The sequence below is a fragment of the Vipera berus genome, assembly GCF_964194415.1.
Source record: "Vipera berus genome assembly, chromosome: 12".
In the NCBI taxonomy this organism is placed as follows: Eukaryota; Metazoa; Chordata; class Lepidosauria; order Squamata; family Viperidae; genus Vipera; species Vipera berus.
The window spans coordinates 2860334-2868333 of NC_138215.1; the positions used below are offsets into that span (position 1 = coordinate 2860334).

At 46.1% G+C, this 8000-nt stretch overlaps 1 protein-coding gene across 5 annotated transcripts in view; it reads right to left on the minus strand.

Annotated features, from left to right (window-relative positions):
• CTDSPL2 (CTD small phosphatase like 2) overlaps positions 1-6270 on the minus strand; it is a 56037-nt gene extending 49767 nt beyond the window's left edge. For 2 of the 5 annotated variants that reach the window (XR_014027682.1, XM_081337364.1), the window contains exons 1-2: positions 6001-6251; positions 5019-5112 (exon numbers count right to left, since the gene is read on the minus strand). The gene's annotated coding sequence lies outside the window, so the exon portion shown is untranslated. Of the gene's footprint in view, positions 1-5018; positions 5113-6000 lie in introns of all 5 variants that reach the window. The other 3 variants (XR_014027683.1, XM_081337366.1, XM_081337365.1) reach the window with 2 other exon arrangements.
• Between the last annotated feature and the right edge of the window lie 1730 nt (positions 6271-8000).

Below are 8000 nucleotides of genomic sequence, written 5' to 3' on the forward strand. Positions count from 1 at the left end.
TCCGATTTCTGTTGCAAGTCTTTATTCATTCTGAGCTTTTACTTTCCTGACTTCATCTTTGCAAGTTCTGGCTGTCTGATGATAATTGGCCTTAGTTATGTGTCCCTTTTTTCATTTTTTTGTATTTATGTTTATTGGACTTATATACCGCCCTTCTCTCGTAGGACTCAAGGCGGTTCTTTTTGTCTTTCAGTTTGTCAGAAAGAGCTTTGTGCTCTTGATTTCTTCTTGAATTTTTTTTCTTTTTCAGTGGTATTGTGCTGGACTGGGCTTTTATGATCATTTTTTTCAGTTTCCCATGCTTCCTGAGTTGTACATATGCTTTAGTTCCCAGAAAAAAGATAGGATATAAATACGATAAAAAACCTCACTATCTAAAAAGCTAACCATCTCTTCTTTCCTATAATTAGTATCATCTTTTGCATATCTATTAAATCATAGCAATTTCAAAACTGAATTTCTCCAAAACAGGTGTAAGAATTGGTGTTCCTAGGTTCTTCAAACTCAGCTGCAATAGGATGACATGGGAAGAGCAGTTAAGGTGGACACAGCATGAATCTACAGTAGCTGAGAAATTACATAAGCAGGAAGAGAGAATGTACAATCATATAAAAAGTGAGTACACACCACTGACTTTTACTTTTTCAGCGTATTTCCACTACAAATATTTAGTTTTATTTCAACAATACTGACAGATAAATGGGATATAGTTGAATAAATATCTGCACCTTCATATTTTGTAGCCCACTGTGATCTTTGTAAGACCCTATAGTAAGACATAAAGGCACAATATGCATGTGGAAAAAGTAGGTACACTTTTACATTTACTACTACCTCAAATACCTAAAATCAGAATCATGATGATTCAAATTGTTAGAAAGGACCTGGGACAAACATGTATTATTGAAACCTCAGATAATTTAGTTTGAGTTGCTTTAGTGTATGGCTGGGGTGGGCAAACTGCCTGCCCGCGGGCCGGACATGTCACAGCAAAACCACGCCCACCCCATTGCTGGCAATGGGAAAAAAGCTCTGATACGTCCCATTTGACATGTCTGGTGTATGGTATCATCATACTTAGTTCAAAAGAGCTCTCTTAAGCCTTCAGAAAGGTTATAAATGCCCGGTAAGAGATTATGGAAGATTACCAAAAGTGGACATCAATCATTCCGCTGTCCAGAAGATCATCTACAAGCGGAGAAGATTTCAAACTGCCGACTTGCCTATGCCAGGCTGTCCCAACCCGTTTAGCTTGAGAGCAGAGACCAAGATGCTGAAAAAAGTCTCTAAGAACCCTGAAATTTCATCATGTGGCCTACAGGGAGCTTTTGCCACTACTGATGTTAAAGGCAATGGATCGACCATTAGGAAGAAGTAGCACAAATTAGATCATCATGGGAAGGCTGCCAGGAGGAAACTTTACTGACAGAAAGAACCTAAGAGCGAGACTCAACACCTAAGAAAAGACCATTCTGGCTTTGGACAGATGAGGCAAATATAGATTTATTTGAGAGGCGATGACATTCTGGGAAAACCAAAAAAGAGCATTTTACCAGAAGAACCCGATACCAACTACAAGGCAAGGCAAGGCAAAGCTTTGCATCAGGGCCACTCACTATCAGAATTCACGATGAATCCATCATTGTACCAGTGGGTGCTTGAGGAGAATGTAAGGCCACCTGTCTGGAGAAGCATCAAGTTAAATCAAAACGTTTATTACAGTCAAAGACCAGGACAAAAGAGGTGGAGTAAAAAGCATAAAAGATACAAGAGAATAAAAATTAAACATAAAAAGCTAAAAAGTATAAAAACAAAAATTTTAAAAGAATTTAAAAGGAGGGATAGGAGTAGTAGCTGGGTGTAGGGGAGCATGGCAAACCAAATCTATCATAATACAAAACACTCTACAACAGTCCAGATACTCATGAAAACTAATTTGTAACGTAGGTCACCTTCTGACATATTTAAACTGCTACTGCACAGAACCTTGCAACACTACATGTTATAGGAGGTTGGTATCTGAGAGTAGCGGGGAGATATAAAGGCGGTTGGGCTCACTGGCAATAAAAGTTGGGGACCTGGCTAGGTCCAATTGGCACTCTGTCTGTCACATGCCGTTTAATGATTGCTTTGGCCTGCTCTTGTCCCATGCTGAGAAGAAGACCTAGAGAGAAGCCCAGGAATGAGATTTTAGTTTGCCACTGTCTTTTTTCATGTGGATTGAAAATCATCCTTCACTGTTACTAGGACAAGGACAAGGGGGGAAAAAAGGTTGGTCTGAGCCACAAAGTAAGTATGATTACCTACACGCTAGTCTCTACTTTCATGACATCCTTCAAACATTGCAGTTGAAAAAATTCTGCACTGAAAGAGAAAATATTCCTCCTAGTGAATGTCAGAGACTGGTAGACAGTTATAAGAATTGCCTACTTAAGGATGTTCCTTTTCTTATATATGATTTGCATTAAATAAATTTTGTAACAAGAAAGGAAAGTAGCAAGTAAAATAAATGCAAAAAAGAGTAGAATAGTATAAGTTACAAAGAAGTGGGCTATTTTTCTTAATAGCAGTTACATTTATAGTTTACCTTCTCTTAAGATTACCTGGGCAGCACGATGGCTCAAAGGTTAACATGCTGGGCTTGTTAGCTGGAAAGTCAACGCCCCAGTTTTAAGACCTGAGTGCCGTGTGACAGGGTGAGCTCTTGTCTCACTCCACCTCCTGCCAACTGAGCAGTTTGAAAGCATGCAAATGCGAGTAGATACACAGGGAGCATTTCGGTGGGAAGGCAACAGCGTTCTGTGATGTCCTGCTGGCCACAGGACCATGGAAACATCTTCAGACAACACTGGCTTAAAAGAGAGATGAGCACTGTCCCCTAAAGTCGGCTATGGCTAGCAGAGTAAAATCTGCCATGGACTCCTATGTAATTTCCTTCTGTTCACTGTTTACTCTTTCTAATCATCAAACCCCATAAATCACAAGTTAATTTTTTTCTTTTTTTTTTCAGCAACAAGCCTCCTACTTAAGGCTGTTTCTGCCAAACGGGGCAATCAGATATTAAAGTCAAGATCTGTCTGCTTAATTTTCTACAGAAGAAAATGGCATGTTTCTTAATTTTTTGTTGAATAAATGATTGCAAAGTCCCGGTTTCATTTTTCTTCAATTACAAGTAGCCCTCAACTTACAATAATTCCCAATATTTCTGCTGCTAAGCAAGACAGTTGTTAAATGAATTGTGCTCCATTTGATGACCTTTCTTGCTACAGTGGTTAAGTGAATCATTGCCATTAAGTAACACGATTGTTAAGTGAATCTGGCTTCCCCGTTGACTTTGCTTGTCAGAAGGTCGCACAAGGGGACCCTAGAACACTCCAACCATCATAAATACAGTCCAGGTGCCAAGCATCCAAATTCTGATCACATGACCATGGGGATGCTGCAATAGTTGTAAGCGTGGAAAAGTGGCCATTAAAAAAGTCACTTTTTTCAGAGCTTTTGCAACTTTGTTGGGTCACTAAATAAATGGTTATAAGTGGAGGACTACCTGTATATTATCTTTGCCTTTTAGATACTCTGAAGTTAAAATATTGATATTTTTGAAAATATTTCTGTTAAAAAAGAGAAATAAGTGTACATGAATTATATTTACTTTTTGACATGATTGAAGCTAAGTACATTAATAGAGTGCAACATTACTAAAAAGACTGAACAAGAATATCATTCCAGAAACCAGTACCAATCACTTCTAAATAACAAAACCATCCACAAATTAAAATAGTGTCTCACAGAGTTTTTCAGAAAAGTTAAGAATTTTTAGCAAAGGACAAAACATCTAAGGAATCAAAGCAATTACCCTGATTAATTGAACTAATTGGCATGCAGTCGAGCAGCCAAGCCTCTAAGAGTACAGGGTACCTCAGGGTACAGAAAGCTAGGCTACAAATGTTTGTAAGAAAGCAAATAAAGCGTGCCCTTGTCTTTTTACACACAATACTCTCAAAGAATAAATCCACATCACCAACCGACCTCAAGGACTTGCTCACCTCTTCTACCCAAACTATGGCAGACGCACATGCAAAAGGTCTAGGAGTAAAATAATTGCATGGCAGCTAATGGGAAAGAGTTGTCATTTTGATTTTGGAGAGCCACTGCGTCAGAGCAATAAAGCTGAGGTAAATGATCTAGTGTAACACAGCTTTCTAAGTTTATTTTTTTCTGGGTCTAATTTCCCCCTTGGGGGAGAAAAACCTAGTTTTTTTCTTGTTCACTGGAGCTTTCCCCCATCTGACAGCCTCAAAAGGTGTTTCACTATACGTCCTACAGTCTGCAGATACTTTGGCCAGCCATGACATCCAGCATTTCTCTATTGCAATCTGCAGACTCCATCACTCTTTTCTGGTGGGTTGCCTGCCTTCATTTTAAACCACCCTCACTTCCCTTTCAGAGGGGACAATCTTCCTTCTGAGCCATCCACTGGGATCCTGGGGCATGGCTAACCTGGACTAGGCCCAAGGGAGCACTAATAGAACTCAAATAAGTTTAGAAGAGAAAGCAGCAGTTTATGCTTTTTTTCTATTCAGTTTGACAGCAGGCAGAAAGTACAACAGATTTAGTCAGCCTCTGCCTCTTCCAATGCCCAGAGCACACTGAGAGACTCCAAGTTAGCTGGCATACACAGAGGATATGGTGGTGAGAAGGATTACTCATGGCCGCAAATTATGGCCAGCTACCGTGCCAAGTGAAAATTCATAAACCCCTGATGACTACATTTATAAAAACCATTCCTTGAAGCGTTAAGTAATAGCTCAGGAGAAAATGTAATGCATGCATGTCACTAAAGCAACATTTAAATTATGCTTACGATGAACAGGAAAGGCAAAACACAGTGGTTATTCCTCCTCTCCCATCCAAAAACAACATTCATCACAGTGAGTGGTGTCTCCATTTCTTCAAAAGTAGAATAAATAAAAATCACTATTAAACTTCAACAACTAATAAGAACTTTAGTAACTTACTTGTAGGGCCTTTTTAATCTTCGAATCCTTTTATTAACATTAAGTAATTAACCCTTGCAGCGCCAGCAGTTTGTGATGTATTATTCCCATTTTACTAATGGAAAAAATGGAAAACAGAGATTACATTATTTGTCCAGTAAAAGCAAACAGTAATTAATGAGCAAATAAATTTGAAACCATCTTAGAAGTGTCTCTAAACTGTCCTGTACCTAGAAATCTCCAAAGGTAAATTCACACTTTAGTCACCCCATCCCTCTCCTACTTAAGTCTTCACAAAGCGCTACTTCTCTTCCCTGTTTACTGCTAGTCTTCTTGCCCATTATTTCTATTGTGCCAAATTCTAAACAGCCGGTTTTTCAGAATGTCTTCGTGTATTTAATAAAGTCATGATAAAACCGAATTCGACCACAGAGAAAGCGCTTAAAAACTACGGACTCGGCCGCTGTTTCCCCACCCGGCCGCGAGCAGGTGAAGCGGCCCAAGACAGGCAAACTCTGCGCCGGCTTCCCCTCCGGGGGTCTCGGGCTCCCCGCCCGCCGAGAGGAAGCCCCGGTGCCGACCGCCTCCCCGGCGCTGGCCGCGGGGAACAAAGGCGGCTGCCCGGCCCCGAGGGCTCCTCCCGCCGCCCGGGGGAAGAGCGCGCCTCCGGGGCTCGGCCAGGGCTAACCCTCCGGGCGCTTCAGCGGCTCCCGGCCGGATCGTCCGGCGGAGACTCCCCGCGCGCGGATGACCTTGGACCGCCGCTTCCGCTCGCCTCGCCGGCCCGGTTGCTAAGGGCCCGCCAGAGCACGCCAGGCGCGGCGGAGGCGGCACGCGCCGGCCCGGCCCGGAGGCGCCCGCCGCGCCAGAGCAACAGGGGCGCCCGCCGCGCGCAGCTGGGCCTAGGCCGGCGGGGGGCGGGCGGAAGGCCTGCGCGGGAGCCACGGGCCACGGCGCGCTGCCCGAGCCCGCCGCCGCCTCCCGCGCCGCTAGCGGCGGTTACCTGCGAGGCGCTGAGGGGAAGGTGGGGCAGCCCGGCGCCTCCCCGCCGCCGGAGCCCGGCACCGCGGCGGCAGGGCAGCCCAGGCCCGGCAGGCTTCCCCCGCCGCGCGGGTCGCACCAAGCGCCGCCGCCGCCGCCGCCGCCGGGGCTCGGTCGCGCTCAGCAGCTACAGCAGCGGCCGGTCGCCATTTCCCGCCTACCGACCTGCTGCACCGCGCGGAAGGACCCGGATGCTGGCGGGGGAGGGAAGGCGCGAGCCCAGCGGCCTGCCTGACGCCGCCACTGCGCAGGCGCGCGGGCGGGGCGGGGCGGGCGGTCTTTCCTTCCGTGCGGGGCTCCGCGCAGGACCGCCGGGGTCGCCTTCGGGGCCGAGGCCGCGCGGAGCGCGAACTGGGAAGCGCGGCGCCGGGAAACGGGCCAGAAAGCGGCTCCTCCGCGCGAGGGGGCTCCTGCCCTCCGTTCCGCCGCCTCCCGGAGACGGCCTTGGGTTGCGCCTTGGCGCCCCCGCTGAAACGCAGGCGCGGACGGCGACGGCTTCGCGGAGGGCTGGAGGAAGCCGGAGGCTCCCGGCGAGGCTTCCCCGGGAAAGGGGGGCCGAGCCGAGAGGCCGAGCGTCTCGGCCGGGAGCTGGTCCAGCTGTAGGCGTCGCCTGTCTTCCGCAAAGCTTCCCGAGGGCTTCCCCGTTAAGGGGCGGCCGAGACTCCCCGTCGGTGAGCCACTCGGCGTGACCCTGCCTCCGGCGCTTTTTCCTGCGCAGGAACAGGAGCCCCGGGGCACGGCTAAATGCCCCAGAGGGCCCGCCCCGGCTTCGGCTGCACATGCATGATGTGTAGCCAGGCAGCCCCCCCCACACACACACACGTGCCCGCAGACTCGCACGATGGCAGGACGCGCGCTCTGCTCAGCAGGAATGGCTGCGGATGGAGACAGGAGCGACCAGTGGAGCTGCGTGGGGTTCAGTCTTGGGGCCAGCATTCAATACTTTAAATGAGGACAATGAAATTGATGGATTGCTTATCAAATTTGGAAAAAGAAGATTGTAATTTAATTTAATTTAATTTAATAATTTGATTTGTATACCGCCCTTCTCCCGAAGGACTCAGGGTGGTGGATTAATCTGGAGAGAGTGGGAAACTGGGCAGAGAGGACCAAAGCAACATTTAACAGAGAAATGTAAGGGATTATATTTAAAGAGAAAACATGTACACATACCCAACTCTGTTAGAAGCAAAGCTGTCAAAGCTGTGGGAAATCTTCATTTCCCTTTGCTGTGTTGCCAAGAGGAGAGAGGAACACAAAGGCAGACATAAGCTATATTAAGGTTTTATTAAACCCTATTAAATGTTCAATTTCAACAGCAGATTCTTAATAAAATTACACCCAGCTTTGGAAATGGTTTTGTCGTTTCATCGGTTGCAACATAAAGACAGACTGGGGGTGGGTGGGGGGGGTGAAGAACAGGACAGGGCTGCAGATTCAGCCTTATATTTGTGTGTAAACCCAGCAGTTTTTTATAGCATAGGGAAAAAAAGTTGCAGACAGAACAGGTCCCCTTGAGGGACCCTGCTTTTGTCTGATGGCTCAGAAGAATCCCAGGCAGAAACTTCTATTTTAATTGTCAGAAATGAATACTTTTCTAATGCAATTCAGTGTAATGCAGTGATCACAAATGAATTTTATTCATCAAAAATGAACTTTAACCTGAGCCCAGAAATATAGGTGGCTCTCGCTTAATGACTACTCATTCAGTAAGTTGACTTACAACAGCACTGAACCAAGTGGTGCTTATAATTGGTCCTTTTAATTACAATGGTCCAAGTATACCTGCAGTTATGTGATCTCGATCCGGGTGCTCAGCAATCAACTCAATTATAATGTTGCAACATCCCACAGTTCCACAATCACTATTTGTGAGTTTCACTGCTGGCTTCCGGCAATCAAAGTCAATTGGGAAGGCAGTTACAAATGGCAACCATGGGAATGGCAAGACCACAGAACTTA